Raw genomic sequence first — 17,491 nt, 5'->3', positions numbered from 1 at the left:
TATAATGTTTGTAAACTCCAACTAAGTACTAGTAGAGTAAAAAGTCCAACAAAATAACTTAACAAATCAGTTATGTTGCTTAGGCTATGAAGAATGAAGTAAAGATACCTCAAGTAAATATACTGATCAGGACCTTATTTTGTGTCATGGGGACCTCCATTTCCTGGCAAAAAAAGCATTAAAAAAAGAAATTAGTAACCTTTCCTGCAGGAAATAAGCAAATATACAAAACAAAAATCTATCGAGTCCATTGCTCTAAAGAAAAAGAAACACTTGAATCGTCACTCTAATACAAAGATGGAGGCTCTATGGGTGGTTTGTTGCTGAGCTACTTCTCCTTTTCATCCCTGTAGGTAATTCAGCACAACACTGGCTATGTGCTCACCTTGCAAACCAGCTGGATTTCTCAATCATTAATCCAGGCTTCAAGATATTCATTTGTGCCTGAAATGCACAAGCATGCATCAATATGACGGTTGGTAGTTCTTTACTGAAGGTTTACTCATGCTGACAGGTTAATAACTTGCCAAGGATTCCTTTGAAGGTTCTTTACCAAAAAGTTTCAGCCAAAAGCTTCCCAGATGGTTCTACATAAGCACCATCTGGCATGCCAACATTGACATAAAGTAGGTGTTTTTGTCATGTTGCGAAATACAAAACACTTAAATGTGACTGTTTATAGTTTTGTCAAAGTTAGGACTGTTTGTAGAATCCCAATGCACTAGTGACTTCAGTATGGAATGTATTTTCCATTTGTCAGAAACTTAGTAAGTCATATTTCCACTTAGAGACAGGAGACATGACCTTTACTCTAACGATAGTCTCCTCCATCATCTCACCTACAGCTTTTACTTCCTCATGCTCTGGAAATTAAAAGCTAGATTTAATGTCAATTTTACTGCCAATTTATTCAGCCCATCTGTCCCTGAAATATTTATACGTGCAGAGAGGAAGGTTGCTTCTGCTTAGCCATTCAAAGCTCTTCACTACAGCATCCAGCTGGTGTTATAGCAACTTAGTGAAGGGGGGCCCGGAGGATGTAATGACAAAATCTGATAAAAGGGAAGGAACGAACATAAATTAGAAATGAGAGGATTAGGTCCTTGGGAATGACCTATTGAATCATGGATAGGCTATCAATAAGAGTGCAGGAATGAAGAATGCAAGAAATGATTTGCTCAAATGGTGATGATGGGTAAATGTGAACACAACACAGTCTGTGTGCAAACGATCAAACACACACATGTAAAATATCATGCTTCATAACCTTCATTGTTTTTTTGCAGCCGTTGAAAGTGATGGTAAGTCAAACCAAAGCCTTTGTGAAATTCTTCCACAGCAGCAACAGGACAATGCAAATCCATCGTGTTTACAACGCTCGCACTTGTCAATTTGTAAAAAGGTCAAGTCTCCTGTTATATTTGATCTAATCGGCAAACATCAATCTGGTCCTACAGTTACAACAACTCATGAGACACACCGTGAAGAGGGTAGTGTGGATGGAAATACATCCAGGGAGCTTGTGCACAACATTGCACGGTTACTCCTACAGGAAAATCAAATGAGGCAACATTTATAAGATGTATATTAGGTTTGGAGCATATTTTGTAGTTTTTCTTTTTTTAGTTGGCTGGGGTTCTTTGTGGAGCCAGTGTTGCATATTTATGGCTCTGATTTTCCAAGAATCCCACCACTCTTCTTACAGCAGGGAAGATGAGGCTGAACACAACAATAAACTGCCTGCTGTCTTTTCTTTATAATAGTTATTCATGTTTTCCATGGAATTAACTACTACATATTCGTTCACCAGTGTGTTTCCTGCAGCACACTATTTCATCTAAATATCTTCCTGATCCTACAGCAAAGCCACCACAGACTACAAACATTCTGTCAGGTGGCAAGAGTAGGTTGTTACATTTCTCTGAAAGACCATCAACTTAAAAAGCATTTATTTTATGATTGTACAGGACTTCTGCCATTCCAACATTTAACTTTTTTTTTTTTGCATTTGTCTCAAGAACCGAAGAAGTCACATGAATAGACTGCAAAACATCTTCTAGATGAACCTTTAAAGTCCAGTTACTCTGAAAAACAGAAGTCTAGTGATTCTAAGTGAAATAAAAATCTGTTCAGTGCTCCCTTTCGCAACCAATATAACACTGAAATTTAAAATTGGATCAGAGGTTGCTCACATCTTTCCCAGATAACATCTGTTGGAAAACAGACCTCATAGGTAGCCACTTTATGCAAGCCTTCTGAACTCCGAAACCGAAAAGGACTTCATGTGGCGCTGTCTTTCATGTGTGCTTTCACTGCTGGAGAGTGTCTCTAAAGTCATTGGGTTCGGCTTACTTTGTGGCTGTTTTCAAACTCGTACAAACAAAACGTAGATTTGTTGAATGGCTTGAAATCATAATTAAAGCTTAACCAAATCATGTCCGGTTTTGATCTAATGTAAGAAGAAAAAACAAAGGTGTGCTGTTGCATGTGCAGCAAATAATTTCACATTTCACTACAAAGCCCAAGTTTGCTGTAGGAGCGAAGATGCAAGATACAGCATTTTTTCACTGCGCACATGTACCAATTGATCATTGATCAATAAAAGAAAATAATTTAATCAGTCCAAATTTGTTCTGTCTTTTTGTCTTATTGTTTTTTGTCTTTTGTCTTATTGTTTTTGTCTTAATGTTCTAGTCGAATGAAAGAATGGCAGTTAAGGCAACAGAAGATAAGTAAGATGGAAAAAGAGACCACCGATCACATTTCTGGGGCCAAATCACCAACCCAGCAGCCAGCGTGACAGTGTAAGTTTTTATTTAATAGTGGTATTATTACCACAGGACAAACACATTCATCAGGTAGGCCTGTTTGAGCCCTGTGTCACTTTAGACGGCAGCGTGCATGCAGAAATAAGGAGAGCAAAGAAAAGAGGGTAAATGTAGGTTTTAAGGCAAATTAGTTCTACCATAAACTCGTCTTTGTGCAGAGTTCTGTCAGCTACAAGTCTTGAAAAAAACAAAAGATCCATAGAGTCATGAAGATGCTTAATCATTGATGCTGCTACAGTTAAGAGCCAAATATGTTAACATGGATAAGAGAAATTATACTGATTAGATGTCAAAAGTTGTGCAATTTCACCTTCCTTCTTCACACAGCGTGTAAGTGCTTTGTGAGTGACACATTGTGAATTGCTCCCTATTGTCAGACAGATGATGACAAACACAACAAGACATTCAGAAAATCGTTGAAAGTCTGCAGAATTATTGGGTCCACACTGTGACCACAGAGCCCTTTATTAAATTACAGTCAGTTATGAGTGGCATAAGTAGCTGTCAGAAGCATGGAGCTGAAGAAAAAGAGAGAAAGAGAAATGGGGAAAAAAAGAAAATAATGAAGCTTCCAGTCTCCATTGGCAACACAGAGGCACCAGGCCTATTTTTAGCAAATTAATTTAAGGCTCTAAATAATTAACTGATAATTATCTGGCAATCAAGAGTAAGATAAAATGATCTTCCCAGGAGTTTTAATGTCATGTGCCTCAGCAGGAGGCCTAAGGAGCTTTGTGTGAGTCTGCAGTCAAAGCAGAAGAGCAAAAAAAACACTGTCACAATGAAGAAAAAGAAAAAAATAATTGACAAGGAACATCATACTCTGGATACTGGAAGGCAAGAGGATTTGTCAATGATCAGTGTCTAATGAGTGACAGGAAACTCGCTCTTGAAATGTATTTGTTTGGGGAATAATAGAGGCGTTAACCAGCTGTCTCCCATGAGCTTTTACTTTCGTCTTCGTACCCACTAAGATGAGTAAATTAATATGTAAATAACCTCACTTATGGAAGGCATATAGTCATTGCCAAAGAAATTAAATACATAGAGAGTATTTACAAATATTCCTTACAGCTAAAATGAAGAGCAATGTTTAAGTGCAGTGGTGTGCATACAGGAGAACTTTCCTTTAATGAGATGACGATGGTGCAAAACCTCCAATGTTTAGCCCAAGAAGAGTGGTGGGTGTGGCCTCTGTAGAGGTTCCCTATTGATAATATGTGATTTATGTCCTGATAGTGTCGTATCTGTCATGGTTGGATACAAGGTCGTCAAACCCAGGCCTTTGTGATTCTGAGTAGCAAAAAAGCCTGTCAATTGTTGGAAAATGCCTAGTAAGGCTACTGTAGAGGAAAGGAATGAATAATCACCCGTCTATATTGTATAGACCACAGACTTGTTTGGACCCAGCTTCAAGGTCACGTTCAAAATTCAATTAAAACTGCAAGTAGCATTAAGTTGCCCTCACAACCTGCCGTCTTGGCCCCGCCCCTGGCCAGCTTGCTCGGCCCATACAACAGTTTTAGTACAACAGCCTTTTTTGTTCTGCATCTCTCTCCTGTGCTCAGTCCCCCTCTCTGGCTCCTTCCTCCATGACACTGTTATGGAGTGCTAACACAGTATAGGGCTGTGGCTGTGGTGCAGAGGTAGAGTGCTTGACCTTTGTTCAGAAGGTCAGAGGTTGGGTTCAATATTATCTCTGAGTAAGACACTGAAGCCCACATTGCTCCTGGTTGTCTGGCTGTCCCATTGCATAGCAGCTCTGTCACGATCAGTCTGTAAATGTTGGTTTGCATGGTTGAATGGGACTTGTGATTGCAAAAAAGTGCTTTGGGCCTTGTTAAAGGTTAGCATATATGACATGTAAAATTTTTCACAGTACACTCTTTACTCTACTTTACCCTTCCCATGGTGCTCGGGAGCAGCCCAGGGCAGCGTATTGCTAAACAAATAACTTCAGCAACTCTTTTCCGTATTGGTACCCAGGGAGCACTGGAAACCCTCCTTTCCACTGAGTGGTACGGTCCGGACCAGATTAGAATGGTCCAGACAATTCACGTGAGTATCAGGGAAAGTCAACCACCAGCTCATTTTTTCCTGCTTGGCTTTTTGTACTTCGTGAATACAAGTCCTTTAATGTTGTCTAACAGAAGATTGCGGATGGCGAAGAGGAATACAGATGCTTTCTTGGCGCTTTCTTTTGTCATACTGACATACCTTCAGGCAATCAATGAGTTTCAATAGTAGCTCCGCCCTGTCTGGTCTGTTCCATTTTGTAATAGACCTACAACCCACGGGGAACCAAAAATGGTACGCATAATGGAGATGCTCAAAATACCAGACTGGTCAGGACCGCACCGTATCGCTCAGTGGAAACGAGACAGAAGAGTAACCAGTCTTCAACAAACCAAATGAGCCATCGTGCAGTCCAAGAAGAATATTTCCATACCAATTACCAGTGTATTGAAACAATTCTCCATTTGTAGGATGTAGTTGAGTGCCAGTGATTCGACTTTGAATGACCTTTGGAGATAACATGGCTGCTAGAGCAAAGGTGCATGGAAATAGGAAACACTTAAAAATAGATTAAAAAAAAGCTTTTTCAAAAGTTTGTGTTTTATTGTCCAAATGAGAATTTAGAGATTTGCTTGACAAAAGAGCCCCTCAGAAAACATGCCCACGTTGTTGAAAAAGTTATCCCACATGTGTGACATTTCAATTAGGTTCAGCTTAAGCTTCAGTGAATGCACTTTCACATAGCTCGAGTCAGTTATTGTGGAAGCATCCGTGTACATGTAACCTTGGAGAAGACGCCATTGCCCCCGTGTTTTTTGTTAAAAACAAAAATTAATAAGCAAATAATCTGCGATGAAGCAGAAGGGGGCTCAAAGCTGCAGGCATAAAGATCCATGGTCAGTTAATTTTACTACAGCTCTGCTCTCATTGGAAAAAAAAGATTCACATCATGTATTGTGTCATTTTTTTAGGATCCAACCAAGGCTTCCATGTGTGCAAATTCATATAGTTTACTGCAAAATTCACTCTTTTTAAAAAATAAACATGTCGATATGTTCAGGTGGGGACATAATTGGAGCTTTCCAACTGTCAGTTCAGCAGTGGAAAACACTGATGGTGTCTTCTTAAGATCACTTGATACCATGTTTCTAAAAGCGTGGTGATAGTACACCGTCACAGTAGATTGTAGGCTGATCCCATTAAGTTAATCAGATCTTAAAAACCTTGACCTTCAACAACACTCAATGGCAGCAAATCCTCCTTAATCAGTTTGCAAGTATTTGTGTTATATTTGTCTTGTAAACATACCCAACCTTTCGGATTTATTTAATTGAAATTTATTTAATTGGAATTCAAAATGGCCCTATTCAACACTTGCTCTTATGTTTAAAAGCTGCAAGTGTGGTTGAGCTACCTTTCTGTTTCTATGGCAGCACTGCCACGATTTTGTTTAAGAAACAAATTAGTAGAACAGCAGCGCTCCTTAATGATTCAGGTAAAACCGTAAATTCAGTAAATCACGACAGAACAAAAACTTGTTGAAATCCAGAAATTCCAAACTATCAATGTTTCCTTTTAAAAAAAAGGTCCATAACAGTGCCCATCCCTAGTCATGAAACGGCAAAGCATTGTTAAAAAGCAAACATAAAGATGTTGAAAACATACAGATAGAAATCAAAGAGTTATGGAACACTACCTGATATTTTGTTACATCTTTCCTTTTCAACCCTGTCGTGGGTCCCACCAGGGAATGATTGGGCAGAGGCGCCAAGGTGAAAGTATTCTTGACTTTAATGCAAGAATAGAGCACACCAATTGCTCCACAAAGGTTAACCAACATAGACTTCTCCAATCCAACACTCCAAATTCTCCTCTCAGACTCTCCAACTTCTCCACTCAGACTCCCACCCTGACAGCTGTATCTGGTTCTCTTTTAAGTGGTAAGCCCCTCCTCCTGGGCGTTGCTCTCCATCAGTCCAAAGAGAAAATAGGGACAAGTGTTTACATTGTTCAAGAACATAAACATACAGGAATAAACAGTTTCATTCAACTAAACATTCTGTGTCGTGTACAGAAAAATAACAATAATCATCAATAAAAATAAATACAAACAGTGACCGATGCGTCACATGACCCAGGGTGTCCATGACCACTTCCGGGTTACCGGGTTACTTCCGGGTAAAAAAAACCAACGTTAATGTTGGCGTCGTGTGTGCTTCGTGTTAATGTATGCATGGGGATGGTGAGTCGGCAACCTAGTGTGCACCCAGGGCTACCTGCAGAGGGATAGGGACGGAATGAAAAGGGTAAGCTGATGTAAATGACGTGTTACCGGGTCCGAGCGTGCGCGTCTATGCGCACGTGTGTATGTGTGCGAGCGTGTGTGCATGCGTGTGCGCCTGCAGCGGCAGCTGACGGTTCTACACCGTCACATCATCCCCCTCCTCTGGGAGATTGGCGATGTGCGGCAATCTGGACAGGAAATCTGCCACTATGTTTTGTTTTCCGGGACGGTGACGTACGTTAAATTTGTACGGCTGAAGCGCCAGATACCAGCGCGTAAGCCGGTTGTGGTGGTCCTTCATGGTATTTATCCATGTCAGGGCCCTGTGGTCTGTCTCAAGGTCGAATTCTCTGCCAAGTAAGTAGTACCTCAAGCTATCCAACGCCCACTTAATGGCAAGTCCTTCCTTCTCCACAGTGGAGTACCTTGTCTCTCTCGGCTGCAGTTTCCGACTGAGGTACAGGACTGGTCGCTCTTCACCTGGGTCTCCCTGAGCCAGGACAGCACCAAGTCCGACTGCTGAGGCATCCACTTGGACGAGGAACCTTTGATCAAAGTTAGGACTCTTGAGAACAGGACAGGAACACAATTTATTTTTTAATGCTTGGAAAGCCTGTTCACACTCATCTGTCCAGGTCACGGGGTTTTTCTGCCTCTTCTCTGTAAGGGCAGTGAGAGGAGCTGCAATGGTGGCGAACTGATGGACAAACCGTCGGTACCATCCAGCTAACCCCAGGAAGGAGCGTACCTCTTTCTTGGTGCGTGGTCGAGGGCAATTGCGGATAACTTCGACTTTATCCACCTGCGGACGCACCTCACCACCTCCCAGCAGGTACCCCAGGTAACGAGTTTCCTTCCGGGCCCACTCACACTTGCTCACGTTTAAGGTCAGGCCTGCATTTTGTAGTTTCCTCAGGACCAGACGCAGGTGATCTAGGTGTTGCTCCCAGGTGTGACTGTAGATCACCACGTCATCCAAATAGGCTGCACTACAGTGGTTACATCCCTGCAGCACCCTGTCCATCAGCCGTTGGAACGTGGCTGGTGCTCCATGCAGACCAAAAGGCATAACTGTAAACTGAAACAGTCCAGCAGGTGTTTTGAACGCCGTGTATGGTCGACAGGTGTTGCTGAGAGGTACTTGCCAGTAACCCTTGCATAGGTCAAGAGTGGTGATGAAATTAGCAGCCCCGATCTTCTCCAGCAGGTCGTCAATCCTCGGCATTGGATATGCGTCGAACTCCGAAACGGCGTTCAGTTTCCTGAAGTCGATGCATATCCGCAGTGAGTCGTCTTTTTTGGGAACGATCACCACCGGACTGCTCCACTCTGAGTTGGACGGCTCAATGACACCTAGCTCCAGCATCTTCCTCACCTCATCGTTCAGCCTTCCCACCAACTTCTGTGGTACCCGATAAGGCCGTTGCCGGATTGGTCGTCCATCTTTGAGCCGTATGGAATGGCTAATGAGTGTAGTTCTTCCTGGCTGTGCAGAAAAAAGAGATGGCGTTTCACGAAATAAGTCCATTATCTTTGTAGTCTGTTCCGGAGGTAAATGTGACAGAGACGGAGGGGTTGAGTGAGTCAGTGCTCCCAGATCAGAGTCCAAGTCTTCCTCAGTCTTCACAGCTCTGACTAGCAAAGACTTCTCTGTTGGATGGTTAGCACCTTCCTTCCACTCTTTAAGTAGATTCACGTGGTATGTCTGCTTTTCTTTCTTTTTGTCAGGATGGTGCACCTCATAGGTGACAGGTCCCATCCTGCGGAGAATGGTGTATGGCCCTTGCCACTTTGCCAGTAGTTTGCTGGTACAAGAGGGAAGAAGTAGCAGAACCTTCTGACCTGGTAGGAGTTCACGGTGACGGGCCTGCTGGTCGTACCACGTCTTCCGACTCCTTTGGGCCTCTCGTTGGTTGACTTCTGCCTCTTCCCTGTACTTTGCCAACCGTTCTCTCATCTCCAGGACAAACTGGATCACACCCCTTTCTGAGGTCTTTGTGGATTTGGCCTCCCAGCTCTTCTTGAGGAGATCCAGTGGGCCTTGGACATCCCAGCCATAGAGGAGTTCGAATGGTGAGAAGCCTGTTGAAGCTTGTGGGACTTCCCTATAAGCAAACAACAGGAATGGTAGCCAACGATCCCAGTCCTTCCCTGTGTCACTCACGAACTTCTGCAGCATCCTCTTCAGGGTCTGGTTGAAACGTTCCACCAAGCCATTGGTCTGTGGGTGGTACGGTGTCGCCTTGATGGCAGTGATGCCAAGCTGCTGTTGGAACAGTTTCATCAACCGAGAGGTGAAGTTGGTTCCTTGGTCTGTCAGAATTTCATCCGGTATTCCTACCCTGGAGAAAAACTGAATTAACGCTCTCATGACTGCAGGAGCTGTAATGGTGCGCAGGGGAAAAGCTTCTGGGAACCGTGTAGCATAATCACAGACCACCAGGATGTATTCGTGACCGCTACTGCTCTTAGGTAAAGGTCCAACAATGTCCATGGCTATTCTCCTGAATGGAGTAGAAATTATAGGAAGTGGGTGTAGTAATGCTCTGTCAGACTTGTGTGTTATTGCAGTTTTCTGGCAGGTAGGACATGTTGCATAGTACGTCTGAATGTCAGTGTACATTGATGGCCAGAAAAACCGTGAACTAACCCGCAGATAGGTTTTGTGACGACCCAGGTGACCCGCCCATGGGAGTGTGTGCGCTAAGTGCATGACGAGTGGCCTGCAGGTGGTTGGAAGAACTAACCGTAGGTGTTCACCTTCAGCTGCATACAGAACATCATCAGCAACAATAAACCGCACATTCCCCAAACATTTGTCACTCTCTGTTGTCACCTTGGCAAACAATGGTTTTAAAGTTTGGTCTTCTTTCTGCAAAGCCGAAATGTCAGCTGGTATGTCAAATGTTTCTGCTGTTGTTGTGATCTCAGGATCCAGCAACTTAAGTTTTTTCTCAAACCGTCTTTGACGACGGGATTTCCTGGGCATTTCTTTGCCTCCATCAAAGAAATCGTCATCCAAACGTGGAAGACTTTGCATTCCCGCTTTAGCCTGAGCTCTAGTTAGCACAGGTGCTGAGACAGTAACAGCTAGCTCATCATTAGCTTTAGCTGTTTCAGCAGCCTCATTTAATAAGTCCCCCAACATAGGTAAATCACACCCCAAAATTAAATCAACAGGTAGGTTCTCTACCACCCCGACAGTCAAAAGATAGGATTGTTCATTTATGGTCACTGTTACATCCGCTTTTGGGTACAAATGTTGGTCGCCATGAACACACACAACACTTGTTTGCCTGCTATAATCAAGTCCACCAAAAAGGATTAAACTCTGTTTGACCAGAGAAAAAAAACTGCCCGTGTCCAACATAGCAGTAACCTGCTGTCCGTTCACAGTCACCTGTTTAAGTGGCTGGAAAGTGTCTTTGTCCATGTGCACAGGCCCTGCTCCTGTGACAGTCTCTGGCCTGGGTGCGTAGCAAGCACCTGTGAATTTAGTCTTGCGGATTGGACATACGGAGGCTTTATGACCAATCTGCTGGCAATAGAAACACACAAGGTCCTTACCCGCCACTCGCTGGTTAGGTGCTGGGTTGGTACCTTGCGTTGCCTGATGGAAGTCTCTCCGTGCAGGTCTCAGTGGAGCGGTTTGAATGGGAAGACGCTGATCCCCACCCGACGGCCGTGCAGACGCTCCTCGTCGAGCATTGAGATACTGCAGCGCAAGCCGGGCAGCGGTGAGGCCATCCTCCGGGTCGTGCTCCTTCACCCACGTCCTCACGTCAGCTGGAAGCACACGCAGCAGCTGCTCCAGGATGACGATCTCCCCGATCTGCTCCTTGCTGTGTTGCCCTGGGCGGATCCAGCGACGGTAGAGGCCCTTCAGGCGGTGGTATGTCTCAGTCGGATTCTCCCCAGATGGCACCACAGTAGACCGGAACTGCTGACGATAAGTCTCTGGCGAGATGTCAAATTTTACCAGGAGTGCGTCTTTCAGGTCCTTGTAGATGTGGGCTTGCTGCTCGTCCATTGCTGTGTAGGCCTCCAACGCCTTTCCGGACAGCAGTGGCACCAGGCGACATGCCCACTCAGTCTCTGGCCATCTCCACGTCCTGGCAATCCGTTCAAAACGTAGCAGGTAATTTTCAATGTCCTCACCTGTCTGATATGGAGGGACCTTTGGCTCCATGTAAGGTCTCCAATCAGGTGGCTGTAAACTGACTCTGCTCTGTGGTTGATCTGACCAGCTGGAGTCCTCCTGTGCCACTGGATGCCGTTGACGGGACGTTGCAGCTGGTGTTGGCAGATCCAACCTTGGGCTACTCACTGCGGCTGAGCTTGGTCCAGCGGCTTTGGGACTGATGTTACGCCGCCGACCAGAATGGTGCTCTGCCCTGGAAAAAGAGGCTTCCAAACCTTGGAGGGCAGCGATGAATCTGTCCTCCCGCTGCTGCTGTCCACGGAGGAAGTCTCTCATCATAGCCGCCAAGTCACCTTCTGGGCCTTTGGTCAGGCCTGGAGAACCACCAGAGGCACCAGGATCTACCACCTCCTCCTCAGAGGATGAATTGGACAACAGAGGGACTGCATCCGATGTTGGTTCCATCTCCTCCTTCTGGGAACGCAGACCTCTGTGTCTCACCTTTTTGCGGCCAGCCATCTGCTTATCCCACTTCTGACACCAACTGTCGTGGGTCCCACCAGGGAATGATTGGGCAGAGGCGCCAAGGTGAAAGTATTCTTGACTTTAATGCAAGAATAGAGCACACCAATTGCTCCACAAAGGTTAACCAACATAGACTTCTCCAATCCAACACTCCAAATTCTCCTCTCAGACTCTCCAACTTCTCCACTCAGACTCCCACCCTGACAGCTGTATCTGGTTCTCTTTTAAGTGGTAAGCCCCTCCTCCTGGGCGTTGCTCTCCATCAGTCCAAAGAGAAAATAGGGACAAGTGTTTACATTGTTCAAGAACATAAACATACAGGAATAAACAGTTTCATTCAACTAAACATTCTGTGTCGTGTACAGAAAAATAACAATAATCATCAATAAAAATAAATACAAACAGTGACCGATGCGTCACATGACCCAGGGTGTCCATGACCACTTCCGGGTTACCGGGTTACTTCCGGGTAAAAAAACCAACGTTAATGTTGGCGTCGTGTGTGCTTCGTGTTAATGTATGCATGGGGATGGTGAGTCGGCAACCTAGTGTGCACCCAGGGCTACCTGCAGAGGGATAGGGACGGAATGAAAAGGGTAAGCTGATGTAAATGACGTGTTACCGGGTCCGAGCGTGCGCGTCTATGCGCACGTGTGTATGTGTGCGAGCGTGTGTGCATGCGTGTGCGCCTGCAGCGGCAGCTGACGGTTCTACACCGTCACAAACCCTTAGTAGCCACAGATTTATGTGGCAGAAAGAACAGCATGTGTTTGCATATTGTGTGCCTCTTATGGTTTTAGAACTACAATGAAGGAGCAATTAGTTTGATTGTGTGACGTTCTTTGGTGAGAGCTAAGGTTGACAGGTCTATGCAGCCTCCCCACTGAGCAACTTTTTATAAAATCAATGCCAGCCCTGAACACAACACTCAGCTGTAGAGCAGGGTTCTATAACAGCCTCCTTGCCCTTCTAGTGTTTGGGTGGGGGGAAACATGGACAAACAGATAAATTAGAGTCGCTGCGGTTGCTTGTCTCGTCCCTCCATTCTTCCTGCTTTTATGAAGTGACAACAATACACAGAGCAAGATTCATACACAAAAAAAGACTTGATTTTGAAAGCATTTAAACTTCACTTTCAAAATCCAAAGATGCTTTTTTTTTTTAACAGAAACTATTCGGTGAAGAAGAAAAAAAAATTGAAATTATTTCCTGTTGATGGCTTATAAAGCAACACATTTGTAGGCTTGGTTTACATCCAGCGAAATATTGGGAGACTATAGAATCATTGAACCACATTATTTTACGAAAAACTTGAAAAAAAAAAGGCAATAAAGTATTGGTATACATAGCAAACTACAACAAATAGTAGTTTCTGAAAATGATGTTTTTAAAACATCGAATAAACTTTGATTCCATAACAGTTGTCATTTATTTATTCTGTTTATGTCAAACATTTAAGTGTTTGTGTGAGGTCTGAGTGGAGTCCTGGCTGTTACCTGCTAACAGAGCTCCATAGCAGCATCACTGCACTCGTCTGGCTGTATGTTGCTCTAATTTGCATCAGATTACATGCCCACAGAGCCAAACTCTCCAACTCTCCTTAATGGGAGGCATCATTCTCTGCAGGTGGCAGCGAAGGAATCGTGGGTTGGGAACCCAGCAACCATGCGTCTGCTTGAACGATCACTTGTCAGAGGCTGATTGCTGCTCTGATGACATTCATTTGTGCGTTGAGATACTTTCATTTGCTCAATCTCTCTCCATAAACATTAACTGCACAATTCCACAATGTGAATACATTAACCCAGTTATTAGGCTAATTACCATATTAGGACTGTCATAGAAGCTGACAGGCCACGATGCTCCATCTTGAAATCTAATCAGTCTTCTGTGATCACGCTACAACTGCATTTTAATTGTCCCTTCTGCTTTTCTGTGCAAGGCCGTGTTGCCTTGTAGGTGGCTGTAACTGGACTATTTGCAGCTCAGCTCCCATCAAAGGAAGCAGGGGTGGGCTGTGGGTAGCTGGTGATATTGAGCAGAGAACAATCTATATCAGTCATTAAAATGCAAATGTGTTTACCAAGTCTAGCTTTGATGCAACAATAATAACAAGAAGTGTTGAACAATTGTGAATCAAACTTGCGTAGCGACCTATTGAACACACACCATGGCAACGTAATGAAACAAGAACTGAAATGGGAGCAGTTTCAATCATCAACACAAAATCCTGTCCTTATCTAAGAACCTAAAACCGAGAACTGAGCGGCACAAAATTAAGCTGGCGTGAGTCCAAAGCTGCAATTCAAATGAAAAGCTCAATCCTGCACTCCAAATTAAGGAGGAGACACAGATGAGATGCATACAACAGGCTGTTGCACTTTGAAAGTAAACAGGGATAAGAACAAGGAACCTGTCCAGGCATTGTAAATCCAATGCAGCTGGATAAACTCCTTGGAATGACATCCTCAGTGTGTCAAGTCAAGCACTTGGTTTCTAATGTGAAAACTAAGTATAATTCCAAGATTTTTTTTTCTAATTCCCTCTTACCCAGCTGGAATTCGTTTAAACTAGAGTTCCATTTAGTTTTCTTTGTCTTAAAGTTCAATGAACAAGAAAAGTCATGTCATTGTGTAGGGGAGATTTTCTTAAGACAAGGATTTGAAAATGTTATGGATGCCTCAACAGGTCATCAAAATCATAGAGCTTTCATTTCTAATAGAAAAAACCCAATACTTATTTTAGAATTAATTCTGTTTAAAAAAAAAAGGAAACTTTGAGTTCCCCACTATCCATATTTAAATTAAGACATACATGGATTTTTTTGGGAAGCTTTGTAAAACACCATTTCCTGCGATCACCTCCTGAAAGAGCCAGCAACCAGTGTTAGAGCTTAGCCAGACTGCGTGGAAAGGAGTTACAGAAGAAAAAAGATAACGCAAGAGGATAAGCTCAAGGAAACAAAAGAGGAGACTAGCTTGGATTGAAAAGAGGAGAATACATCGTTCACAAATCATCTGATCTCTCTATGAAGGTAGAAAGAATGGCAAACTAATCCAACCAGCAACACCAAGAGATGTCAGACTTACATTTGCCACTTGGAGTTCTTCCTTTTGTGAACTTTGAAAGTGACAAACCCAGTCAAAGGACCGATTACTGTGCATTAGTGTCTTCTATTACAGCGAGTGTTAAATCCTTTAAAAAAAAAAGTAATGAATTAAATAAACTGAAAATAAAATGAAACAAACTTCATCTGCATTGCCAATAATTAATATGAACACAAATTTTGATAAAAAGGATCCAACAATCAACAATAACAGAATATACATATCTCACAAAATTAGGGCAATCAGCAGACAGAGTAATTAAAAAGAGGTTATTGTCTTTGATCTGTCTGCCATCAGGGAGTATACCTGATACTGTTCTGTTTTAGATCAAATCTAATAAGCTTAAAGGTAAGTATAAGGCTTAGTATTCATTTGTGGATAGGAAAGCCTGTTCTGTGCATAGTTCACTTGTAATATGATAAGAAGATATTGTTAGGGGATTAAAATATCTCCCAGGAGATCCATTAGTGGATAAGGGCTGCTGACTTTCTCGCGAACCATTATCTTCCTGGTTACTGCATTATCTTCGGTACATGTACTAACTAAACTACCAACCCATGTGCTCAGAATTCAATCACACATATGTATGGTATGATAAAGAGAAAAAAAAATAGAAAAAAGCAATCAAAAGTGCAGGTAGATGCACTTTGAAAACCCTGCTATGAAACTCAGCATGGAGTCCCGCCAAGGCAGCCACTTAGGGATTCACAGAGTTTGAGGAAGAAGGATAAAGAGATGGAGAAGCAGTGGGTTACAGGCTGGTGTCCACAGCGCTGCAGGACATATCTACTTCCCTGTGTGGGATGATAACCAGAAAGGTAAGAAACAGATGCTGCGTCAGTTTTCTTATAAAGGCCAATGTGACATTAAATGACACAGGTGCCAATCATCTTCATGGCGAAAACAGCTTCAGACAAACCGACTGTAGCCAAAAGCTTTCTGGCCTGATGCCGCCAGGTCTAATACCTTTATAAACTAGTTGGTGCTATGGTTTATCAGTCTTTTACAGTCAGCTCCAGCATTGTCTGGTGACAAAGTCTTGAAACACATTAGAAATCTATTAGAGGCCAATAATGATGCAGAAGGGAGAAAGTCTGAGATATTTCAGGTCAGCCTTGGAGGTTAATTGGCGAGTCATTGTTGGTCAGCGAGTGAGTGTGGTCAGTGAGAAAATCACTGTCTGACACCACTCTTGCAGAGACCGGGGTGGTCAAGGGTGTGGGAAGGCATTTGCGCGGTTACAAGAGCAAAAACGTAGCATAAGAGGGAGTGTGTTGGAATAAGCAGAATCAAACAGAGAAGGGATAAAAAAGAAAAACTAATGCTTAAAACCACTCTTCCAGGAAACTGCCAATGCTAAGTAGTTTTGAAAAAAACAGAGTGCTCGACGCTACGTCCACAAGGACATGTGACGCATGTTCAAAATGTGCTAAACAGGCATTTTTGAATGAATTTTAGCATTTGGTGTTCACACTGGACTGTAACTACCTGCTGTATGCATGTACCTACAGTTGGAAAAAGCTTAGTGTCGAATGTTGAAGCGGTTAAAATCTGGTGATTTGGATTTTTCTTTCCCATCTCTATTCTGATATGAGAAAGACTTGATATCATAATTCCAACCGGTCACAAACCACGAATTTTTTAATTTCTCCTTCATAATCAATTTTCAAACGGTCTGTACTTCTCTGATGTGAAAAGGTTGTTACCCACAGGTCACTATCGAATCCTTGTCCCTAAATGGTTCAGCTGGTTTAACTTTTAACACGCATTCGATGGCCATGTGTTTTGTATATGTAGAGCCCGAAAACTGACTTAAATTGTACATAGCGATGCGCGGACACAAACGTTTTGACAGGGAAGCTAGAAACGAGCATATAGACACTTTTACATAGTCTTTTCATCAGAAGTGGCCGCTTGGTCGCGCGTTTCCAAGCCCGGTGTGAACGTAGCATGAGAGGTAGTTTGTATAACCAACCAGCCCACCATGACCAACATGGTTTACAATAAAGGCATTGAGAGGGTTTTAACCTTTGGATAGAGAATAAAGTTAATGCAAATGTCGGAAGTGTCAAAAATGACAACTCTTCCCACCTATCTGATCCAGTGAGATGAAATTGGAAAAAGAGACACACAAACCAGCAGACTCCACACACAGCCCTCCTGTCAGAACTAATTAAACTACATTTGCTGAACAAAAGACAGAATGATTCAAGTTTAGATTATCCACTGCCATAAAAAAGTTACAAAACTTAAATACAAAGCTTTCATTTGGAGCTCTCCACTGAAAGAAGCATGAAACATCGAACAGACACTCAGGTATTGTTTACTTTATGTGATAGAGGTCAAATAAAAGCAGAATTACAGAGTGTGGGTGGAGGTGGGGGAGATTATACCAGATGGATAGACATGTTCATCCTGTGGGCATCGGCCCACGTCCCTCAGGACGCCTCTGTGCCAGTCCAAGATCACAGCTCTTTCTGTGTGTTCTGTGCACCCTCACTAATACATGACTCCATGGGGGCTCTTTCTCTCAGACTCGCTCACGTTCATTGTCCCCCATCACCTTGCTCAAAGATGAATGGGTTTGCTG

General features: G+C 43.2%; 1 protein-coding gene and 1 long non-coding RNA gene across 29 annotated transcripts in view; one reads left to right on the top strand and one right to left on the bottom strand.

Annotated features, from left to right (window-relative positions):
• diaph2 (diaphanous related formin 2) overlaps nt 1-17,491 on the bottom strand; it is a 426,600-nt gene that overhangs the window by 87,348 nt on the left and 321,761 nt on the right. The gene's annotated exons all lie outside the window — the stretch shown is intronic.
• On the top strand, nt 6,572-11,925 carry LOC111947972. Of its 21 annotated transcripts, none has more exons than XR_002873947.1 (10): nt 6,572-7,684; nt 7,764-8,973; nt 9,092-9,201; nt 9,305-9,422; nt 9,508-9,600; nt 9,700-9,710; nt 9,789-10,687; nt 10,762-11,020; nt 11,126-11,266; nt 11,376-11,925. It is a non-coding gene; the product is annotated as an uncharacterized LOC111947972 (long non-coding RNA). The 21 variants fall into 21 exon arrangements; XR_002873948.1 differs by having other exon boundaries at nt 9,785-10,687; XR_002873950.1 differs by lacking the exon at nt 9,700-9,710 and having other exon boundaries at nt 6,572-7,150; nt 7,546-7,684; nt 11,376-11,924.

Source organism: Oryzias latipes, chromosome 10 (assembly GCF_002234675.1).
Source record: "Oryzias latipes chromosome 10, ASM223467v1".
Taxonomy (NCBI): domain Eukaryota; kingdom Metazoa; phylum Chordata; class Actinopteri; order Beloniformes; family Adrianichthyidae; genus Oryzias; species Oryzias latipes.
Note: the sequence above shows the minus strand (reverse complement) of the source record. Positions and strands in the feature narration are given on the sequence as shown.